This window comes from Lithobates pipiens, unplaced genomic scaffold, assembly GCF_037356315.1.
Source record: "Lithobates pipiens isolate NorthernLeopardFrog02 unplaced genomic scaffold, aLitPip1_a1.2 Scaffold_10, whole genome shotgun sequence".
NCBI lineage: Eukaryota > Metazoa > Chordata > Amphibia > Anura > Ranidae > Lithobates > Lithobates pipiens.
This window is the reverse complement of record NW_027507686.1, coordinates 27117902-27133525: the sequence shown is the minus strand read 5'-3', so window position 1 is coordinate 27133525 and position 15624 is coordinate 27117902.

Genomic DNA, 15624 nt, shown 5'->3' with positions numbered 1-15624 from the left:
GGGCAGGGAGTTCCAGAGGATGGGAGAGGCTCTGGAGAAGTCTTGAAGGCAAGCATGAGAGGAGGTAACAAGGGAGCTAGAGAGCAGGAGGTCCTGGGAGGAGCAGAGGGGACGATTTGGGCAATATCTGCAGATGAGGTTGGTGATGTAGATGGGGGTGATGTTGTGGATGGCTTTGTATGTTGTGGTTAGCATTTTGAATTTTACACAGTGGGGTAGGGGAAGCCAGTGGGGATTGGCAGAGAGGGGCAGCAGTCACGGAACGATTACGATACTTAACGATTCCCAGTCCAAATTCCTTAAAATCTGGGAGCCGTGTCTCTAGTATGCCCTGTCCTCAGTCCTCAGTACATATCTCCAGCATATCGTATCTTTAAATGGCCCGCTAGTCCGTCCCGAGCCGTCTACTCCCCTTTTCCCCTTTAGGGCACACACTGTCTCTTCTTCCTTTCTTTCTTGCTCCTCCTTCCCTCTGTCTTTTTCTCTTCTCTCTTTACAGTAAGTCTCGAGACTCTGTGTCATAGCCGGCTTATGCTGGTGCCCCGTCAGCCCAGGCCGTCTTTGGAAATGGAATTGTTGACTTCTAATTATGCATTATATTCCTTTTTGTCTATTTTTCCCATTAATATTTGCTTCTTATTTAGATAATTGCAACCCCTTGCGTGGATAATTCTGCCGTTAACATTACTTCTAAAAATTCAATAAAAATATTGCAGAAAAAAAAAAAAAAGAATGAACTGTAACGTAACTCAACAACCAAAAATTGTGGTACGGCTGCATTTTTTGGTGCACACCACAACAAACAGTGAAAATACAGTTGGAGTACAATAAGCCCCATCATTGGCGTCAGTGGATAGAAAATAACCCTCATTCATTGGTGTCAGTGGCCACAACAATAACCCCTATCATGGGTGTTAGTGGATGCAATCATTTATTATTATTCTTTTTTATTTATTATTGATACTTATATAGTGCCATCAATGTACACAGCATACTTCATAGCTTTCCATCATTATACGTGTTTGTGCATGTGTATTTTATTATATACAAAGTTTTATACTGCGTGTGGATGTTTTATGTCTTTTGTTTTTGTTTTCATACATTTCTAAATATAGAATTCTCTGTGAAGATTTTTTCATTGATTAATGGTTAATGGCTATCTGCAATTTGATGCTCACAGGTGTTTTTTATTGACAATTAACGTCCCACATGCTCTTGTCTATTTGTCTAGATTATCTTGGTGTGTGTTTATATATACCTGTATGTATGTGTAGCACTCTAGCTATGATAAAGCACCATATCTGGTGTGAAACGCGTTAGCTCTGCGTGTTGGTCTGTATCTACCTGTGGATGCTTAGGACTTTTTTGTTTTTACATACTAAAAAGTTGAATATTGGAGTGCGGCTATCCAGCATATCTTTGTTGCACACAGAGCCGGTGTTCTGCCGTATAGTGTCCGGCCATCAAATAGTGTCCGGGCCGTACTGCGCATGCGCAGTACGGAGCAGACGAGGCTTCGGAAAATCTCCGAAGCTGAACGGCGCCCGCGCCGTGAGTGGAGGTGGTAGCCCCACCATCCAAGCGGACATAGGGTTGTGAATATTAGAGGGCCCCTCGCGGGCGAGCTTCGCTTGCCCCGCTTCGGGCTTGGCCTCGCTGAGCTCGGCTCTTTTTTATTCCTACTCTATGTCCATTTGGATGGTGGGGCTAGAACCTGGACTCACGGCGCAGGCGCCGTTCATCCTCGGCAATTTTCGGAATCTGTGTTGCTGTGTACTGCGCATGCGCAGTACGCAGCGGACACTATCGGATGGAGGACGTTATATGACAAGACACCGGCACCCATTTGGTTGTGGAGACAGCTTATCCTAGGAGGGGTGATTGTCTTAGAGCGGTGAACTCCCATATCAATCTACGCAGCGTTTTACATATATATTGTACATTCACATCAGTCCCCTGGCATTGGTGTCCGTGCCCGTAATATTAATCCTCAGCATTGGTGTCAGTGATTGCAATAATTACCGTCAGCATTGGTGTCAGTTTTTGCAATAATAACCCTCAGCTTTGCTGTCAGTGGATGCAAAAATAACCCCCAGCAGTGGTGTCAGTGACCACAATAATAACCCCCAGAACTGGTGTCAGTGACCACAAAAAAAAACCTTAGCAATGGTGTCAGTGATTGCAATACTAACCCTCAGCATTGGTGTCAGTGACTGCAATAATAACCCCCGGGGTTGGTGTCAATTTACTAATAACCATTGGTGTCAGTGCCTGCAATATTAACCCTCAGCATTGGTGTCAGTGAATGCAATAATAACCCCCAGCATTGGTGTCAGTGACAGCAATAAAAACCTGCAACATTGGTGTCAGTGACAGCAATAAAAACCTGCAACATTGGTGTCAGTTTTTGCAATAATAACCCCCAGCATTGGTGTCAGTTTTTGCAATAATAACCCTCAGCATTGCTGTCAGTGGATGCAATAATAACCCCCAGCAGTGGTGTCAGTGACCACAATAATAACCCCCAGAACTGGTGTCAGTGACCACAAAAAAAATCCTTAGCATTGGTGTCAGTGATTGCAATAATAATCCTCAGCATTGATGTCAGTGACCGAAATAATAACCCCCAGCATTGGTGTCAATTTACTAATAACCCCCAGCATTGCTGTGAATGAACTCAATAACCCCCAGCATTCAGGTCAGTGGACCCAATAATAACCCTTACCATTGGTGTCAATAATAAACACCAGATTTGTGCTCAGTAGCAGTGATATTTAAAACCCCCCATTGGTGGTTAGTGGCAGTGAAGTTTACCCCCCCAGCATTGGTGATCACTTACCTAATCACAGACTTCCGCACCGCTTTCTCTCAGCAAGGGACTTTACTTGTACTATGAGGCAGAGATAACACAGCCTTACAGCACAATCTACCGTAATATTGTTCTGGATGCTGGAAGGCAGCATCTGGCACCCCATTGTCACATTGATGACTAGGAGATGGCGGACCCAGCCAAACATATAACGGGCCGCATGTTGGGTGCCAGGGGACCAAGGGGTGTATTTATTATTGATTTAATCTATGATTCACCCAACCTTCACCTGTTCTTCCACATAGGCCTCTTTTTAAAAAAGTGTGAATTTTGTGTGAAAGTTGAGTGAATCGTATGTGAGAACATTAATAAATTGAATCCTAAAAATAAGAGGTGCACCAAATGGAAATTTTGGTGCCAAAACCGAAACCAACAATGACAGTTTAAAAAAAATATTTATATTTTTTTTATATAATTGTATTATATTCAACGTTTTAATTAATATCATGAATTTAAATGAATATTAATTTATTGTCAGACATTATTGGCACCTTTAGCGCAAGAAAATCTCAAGAAAAATCTATCCCTTTAAATTCTAAGTATGTCTTCACACTGGTCCATTGCGCTTCGGCTGTGGTGTTAAAAATCTTGCTTGCTGCATTTGTGGTCAGGTAAAAAAAATAAAAATCGCACCAAAAACGCACCTCCCCGTTAAAATGCATGGAGCCTGGCTTCACACTAGATGCAGTGCGAATTCACAGCGAATTTGCTGCGGATTCGGCACCGCATCTACAACGCAATTCCTCCATGCAAACCAACTGCGGAGTGTATGTTAAGTTAACGGCACCCCACAATCGGTTTGCAAAATGCAGCGCAATTTTCAGAATTAGATCACATTGGGTGTGAACATTCGGTGCAGACAAAAAAAAAAAAAAAAAGGGTCCAGCACCACTTTGGTGTTAATGTGGTGCGATTTGAGCCATACAAATCCATGGCTCAAATCGCACCCCAGAGACACCGCATGTAATTCGCACAGAAATGTGTTCCAAATCCAGTGTGAATTACAGTGTCTCGCACCACAGCAGTGTGAACCCAAGATGAAAACGCAGCAAAAACGCTTTAATAATGCACTTTAATAATGCGGTTTTTGAGTCACGTGACTTATGAAAAACAAGCCACAAGCACAGTAAAATTGTGGTAAAGTCGTGGCAAAATCGCAGTAAAATTGCCATAAATTTGAAGCAAAATCATGTGCAAAATGGAGATAACCGTTTTTAGGCGGCTGAACGTTCGGTGCACCTCTCTCTTCTCCTACTCTTAAAAGTGACAAAAAATGATCCAAAATACCAGTTAATATTAAAATAAATACTAACATAAAAAAGTTTTTAAAGTGAAAATTTACCTAAAAAGGGAAATTCTGTTCTTCCTTTCCAACTATATTTTAGCCCTTGTACACACGGTTAGAGATTCCGACAACCAAATCCGTCGGAGTAATTCCGACAGATTAATTCTGGAAGAGGTCCGGAAGTGATGTTGCATACACACAGTCGGACAAAGTTGTCGGAAAATCCGATTGTACATAACGTGATGACGTTATTTCGTTACGATGGGACTACGTTCAGGCTAGTAGCCAATAGCTTTGGTCTAGGAATTTGATCTGAGCATGCGTGGCACTTTGTCCATCGGAGTAGGCTACACATGATCGGAGTATGTCCGATCGGAGCATTTTGTCGGAAAATTTTACCGGCAAGTTGGAAAACTTGGTCCGTCGGATATTCCGACGGAAACAGTCCGATGCAGACCACACATAGTTGGAATATCCGACAAAACGGTCCGATAGGACACATTCCGTCGGAATCTCCGACCGTGTGTACAAGGGCTAAAATTTTTTATTTTTTTTTGCCTTGAAGCAGGTACCTATTTCTGACCCACTCCACCTCTGCTCAGATCGCCTAAGTGATCTAAGCAAAATTTCATCCGCCCCCAACCGCAGCCTCCTGGGACACATCACAGGCCCCAGGAGGCGGCGAGTCCATTGAGAAAGCGCAGTGCGGCTCACATATACACAGCTGGAAAGCCGGCTGTGAAGCACCAAGAAGTCATAGCTGGCTTCCCACATCCAAGATGGCAGCAAAAGACCGATAAAAAACGTCCTGGATGACGACAGTGCCGGAGCCCTGGACTAGTAAGTATGTGTTTATTACAAGCATAGGTGTGCACTGCCTATTACATTAGGGTGTGCACCCCAAAGCTCAAACACACATGACTTTCTCTGAAGCCTCAGCTGCACTGGACAGTGAATGAATGGGAAGTGCTCTGTTCATTCACAAACTGAAGCATAGTAAACACAGTTTACTGTGCTTCAGTTATGAATGGACACAGTGAGCAAGGATGTTCATTTAGAAAAGGAAGGGGCCGGTAAATTACATATTTACTAGCTCCTTCCCTCCCCCGCAGTGACTGGGGGGAGAGGCGTGGGGGCTAATGGGGGGGGGGGGGGGCGGGCAGTAGAGGCAATTGGCATCACACATAGCAATTACACCCCCCGTGTACTCCTAGGATTACAAGTCAGCAGCTACAGTAATTGTAACGTCTGACTTTTTTTTCTCCAGACCAAACTTTCTCTTTAAAGTGGAGGTCCACTTAAAAAAAAAATTTAAGGTCAGCAGCTACAAATACTCAGGGCTCGAGTGCTGCGGGAACGCATGGGAACGGCGTTCCCGTACTATTTCCACAGCGGGAACGCCGTTCCCATTAGCTGTCTGAGCCGGGCTGAGGCTATGCAGCGCGTAGTCCGCGCCACTCCTCAGCCGCCGAGTGACTGGTTGCTAGGCAGGGGCCGCTCCGCATCTAGCAACCGGTCACATGACTTCGGCCATGCACGTGGGCACGCACTGGCGCGAGACCGTCAGTCAGTGTGACACACGCTGCGCGCCGGACTATCCTCCCGCTCCCCTCTACCCAGTGCCTCCTGTTGCCACAGCCGCTGCACTTTTCAAGTTTACTTCTTCTCCCCCCAGAACAGAAGGGAAGAGAATAAATACCAGGAGGTCAGTCACTAGTGTGTAAGTAAGTTGCATTCTGCAATACCCTGCCAAATTGCCAATACTCATCCATACTCTGCAATACCCTGCCAATACTCATCAATACTCTGCAATACCCTGCCAATACTCATCAATACTCTGCAATACCCTATCAGTATCAATACTCTGCAATACCCTATCAATACTCTGCAATACCCTGCCATTACTCTGCAATACCCTATCAATACTCTGCAATACCCTATCAGTATCAATACTCTGCAATACCCTGCCAATACTCTGCAATACCCTATCAATACTCTGCAATACCCTATCAATACTCTGCAATACCCTATCAATACTCTGCACTACCCTATCAATACTCTGCACTACCCTATCAATACTCTGCAATACCCCGCCAATACTCTGCAATACCCCGCCAATACTCTGCAATACCCCGCCAATACTCTGCAATACATACCCTGCCAATACTCTGCAATACCCTGCCAATACTCTGCAGTACCCTATCAATACTCTGCAATACCCTGCCAATACTCTGCAATACCCTATCAATACTCTGCAATACCCTGCCAATACTCTGCAATACCCTATCAATACTCTGCAATACCCTATCAATACTCTGCAATACCCTATCAGTATCAATACTCTGCAATACCCTGCCAATACTCTGCAATACCCTATCAATACTCTGCACTACCCTATCAATACTCTGCACTACCCTATCAATACTCTGCACTACCCTATCAATACTCTGCAATACCCTGCCAAGACTCTGCAATACCCTATCAATACTCTGCACTACCCTATCAATACTCTGCACTACCCTATCAATACTCTGCACTACCCTATCAATACTCTGCAATACTCTGCAATACCCCGCCAATACTCTGCAATACATACCCTGTCAATACTCTGCAATACCCTGCCAATACTCTGCAGTACCCTATCAATACTCTGCAATACTCTGTCAATACTCTGCAATACCCTGCCAATACTCTGCAATACCCTGCCAATACATACCCTGCCAATACTCTGCAATACCCTGCCAATACTCTTCAATACTCTGCCAATACTCTTCAATACTCTGCCAATACTCTTCAATATCCTGCCAATACTCTGCAATACATACCCTGCCAATACTCTGCAACACCCTGCCAATACTCTGCAATACCCTATCAATACTCTGCAATACTGTGCCAATACTCTGCAATACCCTGCCAATAAATACCCTGCCAATACTCTGCAATACTCTGCAATACTCTGCCAATACTCTGCCAATACTCTGCCAATACATACCCTGCCAATACTCTGCAATACCCTGCCAATACCCTGCCAATACTCTGCAATACCCTGCCAATACTCTGCAATACCCTGCCAATACTCTGCAATACCCCATCAATACTGTGCCAATACTCTGCAATACCCTGCCAATACTCTGCCAATACACACCCTGCAATACCCTATCAATACTCTGCAATACCCTGCCAATACTCTGCCAATAAATACCCTGCCAATACTCTGCAATACCCTGTCAATACTCTGCAATACTCTGCCAATACTCTGCAATACATACCCTGCCAATACTCTGCCAATACACACCCTGCAATACCCTATCAATGCTCTTCAATATTCTTCCAATACTCTTCAATATCCTGCCAATACTCTGCAATACTCTGCAATACATACCCCGCCAATACTCTGCAATACCCTGCCAATACTCAGCAATACATACCCTATCAATACTCTGCAATACCCTGCCAATACTCTGCAATACATACCCTATCAATACTCTGCAATACCCTGCCAATACTCTGCAATACATACCCTATCAATACTCTGCAATACCCTGCCAATACTCTGCAATAAATACCCTATCAATACTCTGCAATACCCTGCCAATACTCTGCAATACCCTGCCAATACTCTGCAATACCCTATCAATACTCTACAATACACACCCTATCAATACTCTGCAATACATACCCTGCCAATACTCTGCAATACCCTGCCAATACATACCCTGCCAATACTCTACAATACTCTGCAATACCCTGCCAATACATACCCTGCCAATACTCTGCAATAACCTGCCAATACTCTGCAATAACCTATCAATACTCTGCAATACCCTATCAATACTCTGCAATACCCTGCCAATACATACCCTGCCAATACTCTGCAATACCCTATCAATACTCTGCAATACCCTGCCAATACTCTGCAATACCCTATCAATACTCTGCAATACCCTGCCAATACATACCCTGCCGATGCTCTGCAATACTCTGCCAATACTCTTCAATACATACCCTGCCAATACTCTGCAATACCCTATCAATACTCTGCAATACCCTGCCAATACTCTTCAATACATACCCTGCCAATACTCTGCAATACCCTATCAATACTCTGCAATACCCTGCCAATACTTATTCCTGTTTGTGGGATATTTTCTAATGGGCTGTGTAACAGAATTTGGAACAGGGTGTATTTGTGGTAGAAATTCCCTGCGAGGGAAAGATCATCACCCATTGTGTTGATTGTTTTGTTTGACGCGTTATTTTGTTTTTGTAAACTGGCACTTTACAATAAATGTTGTACTGTATTTTCTGTGCAGTATATATGCATATGAGCGTACCTTTTTTTTTTTTTTTTGGTGGGGGAATGGATCTTGGGTGGGAGTTCCCACACTTTTTTTCCCAGGACTTGACCCCTGCAAATACTGCAGCTGCTGACTTTTAATAATTGGACACTTACCTGGGTCCAGCAATGCGGGGGATCGAAACCCGCTCGTCTTCCCCTCACGTGCTGTGACTGGCCGCCCAATCATCTGGGACCTGTCACATGTCCCAGATGATTGTCTAGAGGTGGGGGGAGAGGTGATCTCACTTCCTGCACCAAGGGAAGTGACATCAGGAGCCCAGGCGCTGAAGGAGGCAGATTACGGGGGACCCCCTAGCAACAGGCATTAAGAGGTGAGTAAAAAAATTAAAATTTTCTCCAAATATTTCTTTTTAGTTTTTTTATACACATTAATGACATTTTTTTTTTTATGGGTGGAACTCCACTTTAAGAAACAGCAGAATGAAGACATCATGTTTGTCTTTTTCTACAAAAAGTGGCTTTTTCAGATTTTCTCATGTGGCCATGTCTGGACAAATAAGGTAGATCAAATGATGACCCCCCCACGCAACATCGCTATGGCCAATGTTTCCCCATACAATCAAAATGAACACCGTTCTTTTTTTCAAAAGAGCGTTAAAAAGTGGAGGATTCATATCTAGCGGTCTTTGTTTCTCCACTCTAATCTGAAAATAATTGCGGGGTGGAAGAAACAATGTAGCATGCTGTACACTGATTGTGCGCAGTAACAAAATAAACGTCTTTCTCCTTTAATTGGATAGAATCCGCAGGGGGCGAGGACGCCCGGGGGGAGGCTCAGCGCGCTCCACAATTCATAATGAAATATTTTGATTATCCAGGAAAATTATGCAACAAGCAGATTGTGATTGAGATAAACGACACGAGACCAGCGAGACAATTCTGACTCTATTCCCAAATTACTGTGAAGGAAAAACAGGAAATAAAGTAAAAAAGAGTTTATTATTCATAAAAAAATTTACTCTGCGTAAGAAGTAAAATGATTCTGTTAAATGCCAAAGAAATTTAGGAAAATTACAGTTGTTGATGTACCTTCATCTAAAGTATAGAGTAAGTGAGACCTCAACTTGTATAACAACCCATTCAGTTTAAAATAAAAATGAAATGTAAAACATAAAAAAAAATTATATATATATATATATATATATATATATATATATATATATATATATATATATATATATATATATATATGTAGAGAGATAGATATATAGAAAGATAAACTGTGTTACCAAAAGTATTGGGACGCCTGCCTTTACACACACATGAACTTTAATGGCATCCCAGTCTTTGAATTGGAGTGGTGACTGCGAGCCAGCCCTTCTCATCCAACATCAGTGCCTGACCTCACAAATGCGCTTCTGGAAGAATGGTCAAACATTCCCATAGACACACTCCTAAACTTTGTGGACGGCCTTCCCAGAAGAGTTGAAGCTGTTATAGCTGCAAAGGGTGGGCCAACTCAATATTGAACCCTATGGACTAAGACTGGGATGCAGGGGCGGACTGACCATTCGGCCACTTGGGCACTGCCCGAGGGCCCTGGGCCACTAGGGGGCCCCATCAGGGTTGCCAGCCTCAGTAAAACCAGGGACAGTATGTAAAAATCTATGTTTTTTTTTACATCTGTCTCTGAAATGTCCCTTACTGACATTCTTTTGGTCTAAAAATCCAAAGATTATAGCTGCCCCACCTCTCCAGTACCTTCTCAGTCAATAGAAACATGTCTGTGTATACTGTGTGGTTGTATACTGTTTGTGTGTATACTGTGTGGCCCGATAATCTCTGATTGCCTGGGGGCCCTATAATCTCCTATTGCCCGGGGGCCCCATGAGTTGTCAGTCTGCCCCTGCTGGCACATGTGTGTGTAAAGGCAGGTGTCCCAATACTTTTGGTAATTATATATATATATATATATATATATATATATATATATATATATATATATATATATATATATATATATGGATGAGTTCTAGGGGTAGAGAAAGAGAGGTGCACTGATCTTCTTAGTGAATGGCTGTGCAGTTGGGAGTGTCAGCAGTCTTGGCTATTGTAAAGCAGGACGGGTTTTCTCCCAGCACAACAGCCTAGTGTGGTCAGTTTGAAATGGAAAAGCAAGGGAGACTCTCAGGGTCACCAGGGATTTAAAACGAAGGTAGAAATACAAAGAGAACAGGAAGCAATTTTAACACAAGTACATGGGACAACAGACATAGATCAGGAATATGAAATATTGGGGTAACAAACCTTAGTATATTGCTGCTTTCAGCAGACGAATCAGAGTGGGACTGCAGCCTCTTGCCACTTGATCTCCGCTTCCCTGCATCTCCCTGGACTGGATTTAAAGCAGGTTTGTAAATGGTTTAATTTTGGTATACAGAGTATACAGAGATCGCTGATTTAGGAACTGGTGATTAGCATCAGAGGTGTTCAGCATATAGAATAAATGAAAGGAACAAAAAGTATCCTCAAACTGGATGCCCCCGATTTGCTTGTGTGTGGTTGATGGTTGTGACCGGGCTATTCTTTAAATCCCATTAAAATGAAAGGGAACCATAACCCTAAATTTTAAGTCATGTTGCTGGGCCTCCTCCTCCCTCTATTAGAATTGGACATAAATGTTCTTTTTTTTTACCTGATGACAGTATTTGTTGCATATCCTCATTTCTTGCCTAGGCAAGATTTATGTTTTTCCCTCTTGCCTCCCTGCGCCTGCACAGATGTGCCATTAAGCTTTAGGTTCTAGAGCAAGCCCCATGGTACATCTGAGCATGCGTGGATTTCCCCGACCATCTGCACAGGGCTATTACGGAAGTTCCAAAACCCCATTGTCTGCACATTTGCAAAATCACCTGCAGATGCGCCAAATGGCTCTGCCGGAGACCAAAGGCTGGGCAGAACCCTTTGGCACATATGCCATAAAGGTGGTGTCAGAGTGGGGGGCAGTAAAAGTACACTGAGGAACTGAAGGTCCATTTTGACAATTCACAATTTTCAGATTCAATATCTGCAGTGCCTGCGTGGTTGGCAGTGGGTGAAGGCACTATGCAGTGTCCGTGCGGAATACAGTAGGCTACATCATGTATATAGTAATACAATGAAGAGGAAGGCCCTTTTCATATGGACTTTCCAAACAAGTCTGCCTATCAGTTTTCCAGGAGGACACGACTGGAAGGTTCATGGAGCCCCATGGACAGGTGGATGTAAATGTCCGTTCACATCCGCCTACCTGCAGATGTTATAAAATGAAAGTGTATGCTGTGACCAGGCCCGGGACAAGGGGTGGGCAGCAGGGTTGGCTGTCCTGGGCTCTGTGGTAGCATGTGAGGTGCAGGGATGCCACAAGGAGATTGGGGGGGGGGATTTGTGTTCGGTGGGAAAATTTGGGAGGCAGCAGGGGGTAAGAATTGTTCTAGGAGGAGAAATTGGGGATTTGGAGTGTGTGCTAGGAAAGGTGGGGGATTTGTATTCGGAGGGGGGTGGGAGAAGAGGATTTGTGCTAGAAGAGGCGATATATTAGAGGGGATTTGTGCTAGGAGGGGACATTTTTTTTGAAGGGGGATTGCTCCAGTAGGGATGATTGGAGGATATTTGTACTAGGAGGGGAAATTTTTTTGGGGGGGGGGATTTGTGATGAAAGGGGGGGATGGGGGGTTTATGCTGGGACAGGGATTTGGAGTGGGGGAGGATGTGTACTCAGAGTGGAAATTTGAGGGGTAGAGGATTTGTGCTGGGAGGAGTGATTTTTTTTTCTTTAACCATTTCAGCCCCGGAAGATTTGGCTGCTCAATGACCAGGCCATTTTTTTGCGATTCGGCACTGCGTCATTTTAACTGACATTTGCGCGGTGGTGCAACGTTGTACCCGAAAAAAATTTACGTACTTTTTTTCCCACAAATAGAGCTTTCTTTTGGTGGTATTTGATCACCTCTGCGGTTTTTATTTTTTGCGCTATAAACAAAAAAAAGAGAGCCAATTTTGAAAAAAACACAATATTTTGTACTTTTTGCTATAATAAATATCCCAATTTTTTTTTTTTATTCTTTTTGTATTCTTCTACATATTTTTGGTAATAAAAATCGCAATAAGCGTATATTCATTGATTTGCGCAAAAGTTATAGCGTCTACAAGATAGGGGATAGATTTATGGCATTTTTATTATGACTTTTTTTTTACTAGTAATGGCGGAGATCTGCGATTTTTTTCGAGACTGCAACATTATGGCGGACACATCGGACACTTTTGACACATTTTTGGGTCGACTGACAATTATACAGCGCTCAGCGTAATAAAAATGTGTTCCCTAGTGTGCGTTCTAACTCTAGGGGGAGGGGACTGACTATAAGAGATGACAGATCATGGTTCCTAGCTAGTAGGAACTCACAATCTGCCTCTCCTCTCCTCAGAGAACAGGGATTTGTATGTTTACACACACACGTCCCTGTTCTACCTCTTGTGCCCGTGATCGCGTGTGATTGGCGGTCATCGCGATCAGAGCATCGGCTCCCCCCCATTGCAGCGGGCGCGCATGTCTGCTACCCCACTTAAAGGAGTCGACGTATAGCTAGGACGGTCCGCGGGATTGTGCCGACCTGCCACGGTATAATGACGGTGGCTGGTCAGCAGGTGGTTAAGGAGTGATTTTTCTTGGGGGGCAGAGGGGAATTTGTGCTGGGGGGATTTGGAGAGACAGGATTTGAGCTGCGATTTGTGCTGGGAAGGGGGATTTCATTAGAGGGGGTGGATTTGTACTGAGAGGGGGGTAAGCATCCAGACTAATGCTCCAATTTTCTTTTTGGGGGGGGGATTTGTGCTAAAACATAATGCTCAAACATCTTGGGGGGGGGGGGGGGGGGTTTGGCGCAGTTTGGCATGTTTGGCTGAGTTCTAGATGACCTTGTCCCCAGCATTGGCTGCGACCATAGATCTCCATTAAGCAGTCCTTATGAAATACATCAAGGCACTTGAGAAGTCCTCATAAGTGCAGTATGTTTTCTTTGGATTTTCAGACCTTGCTCACAGGAGCTGACAATCTAAAGTATAACCCGGGGTTACAGAATACGTTATGTGAATGTTCTGGCTCTCTGTTAGAAACCTGCAGTGTGCAGAGGTGAAGAATATTTGTTTAAGAGATGAACAATTTCCTGGATACCTCCAGCAGAGCGTACGTAGACCGGTGATGGATGGCGCTGGTCATGCCGTGTACAACTCACCTGACGTCATAACCTCATTCTCATTTTCCCAAAGTCAACACAACCCCTTCATTACACGACACCATTGTAACAAAGGAAATAGTGGAAAAAAGGCTTGGACTTTTTAGGCACAACCAGACGAAATGTACAAAAATATAATTTTATATTATAAACATAAGAACATTATATATTAAAATCCACATTAGTAAATCAAATACTGTTTAAGAGTAATGCAACTGTATAAAACCGATTTGCAACTACGTGGAATCTGGAAGATGAGAATATAATTTCATAATAAGGGTGAATCCAAGAGTGCGGCTGTAAATGCAGTAAAGAGATGTAGACTTGGTCTTGGCTCCACATGTTTTGCCCCTTGTGCTTCTTCAGGAGCATCAGAACAACTAACAAATATGGAAAGGGAAAAGCATAAAAAAATACAATATATTATAAATAATTATTAAACACAATATAGTTGGTTATGAGGCAATCCGTTTCATATAACCCAAAATTGGCCAGTACACAAGGCATACATAGGAACAAGAAAAGCTAACCAGGCAAATATAACATAACATAACATGATAACATAACATGATATCTCATAAAGTCCCAGGGTATATGGAAAAGACATGGACACATTTTCCATCAAGTCAATAAAGAATGTACTGTAGTTGGGAGGGGAAAAAGTAAAAAGGGGAAGAAGAAAGGAGGGGAGGGGGGAAGGAGGAAAGAAATAGAGGAAAGGAAAAAAGTAGGGGGACACAGGAAAAGGGGGAGGGAGAGGGGAGGGGGGGGTTTCGGTGCACTGGATCACGGACCTAGTACGCGATCAAGCACTTCCAGGTTAGGGGCATGCAGGCGCACTGCAGGAAGTCCTCTCCCACCGAGTATAATCGACTCAATGTTGGCTGGCACCCAGCAATCATTCATTACACAGGCAGAACGGTGGTCTGCCTAAGTGCCCATGTAAACAAGGCAGATTGTCATTCTGTCAGTAGGGAAGGCATGGATCCTGTAATCCTGCAAACCAGGGACATGGATCCATGTCTTCCATTAGTAAAAGCACCTCCCACAGTTTAGTGAAACACTGGCTAGGCACACATTTAACCCTTTGATCGCCCCAATGTTAACCCCTTCCCAGCCAGTGTCATTAGTACAGTGACAGTGCATATATTTAGCACTAATCACTGTATTAGAGTCACTGATTCCCAAAAAGTGTCAGTTAGTGTCCGATTATGTCACTATAAGTCACTGGTCACCAAGATTGCTAGTAGAAAAATTAAAATAATAAACGCTATAACTTTTGCGCAAACCAATCAATATACGCTTATTGGGATTTTTTTTACCAAAAATATGTAGCAGAATACATATTGGCCTAAATTGGTGAAGACATCAGATTTAAAAAATAAATAAAAATATTGGATGTTTTATAGCAGACAGTAAAAAAAAATATATATTTTTTCAAAATTGTTGGTCTTTTTTTGTTTATAGCACAAAAAATAAAAACTGCAGAGGTGATCAAATACCACCAAAAGAAAGCTCTATTTGTGGGGGGGGGGGGGGGAAATAATGTACAGCGTTGCATGACCGCACAATCGTCAGTTAAAATAACGCAGTGCCGTATCGCAAAAAATGGTCGGGTTATGAAGGGAGGTAAATCTTCTGGAGGTCAAGGGGTTAAGATAAAAAAAAAACTACAAATGCTTTGGAAAGCCACATGCCATGATTTTTTTCCTTAAGCAGTAAATTTGCGGCAAAATCGACTCTGCTGAAATCACGCCGCTCATCTCTAATAATAATTATTAATTTTTCTGGCTACAAAGCAATATAATCCGTTACAAGAAATGCGTTTGCACCCTTCACCGCCTTCCCCATATTGATGTAATGGGAAAATCGCCAGCTAACGAGCGGCTTGTCAGAG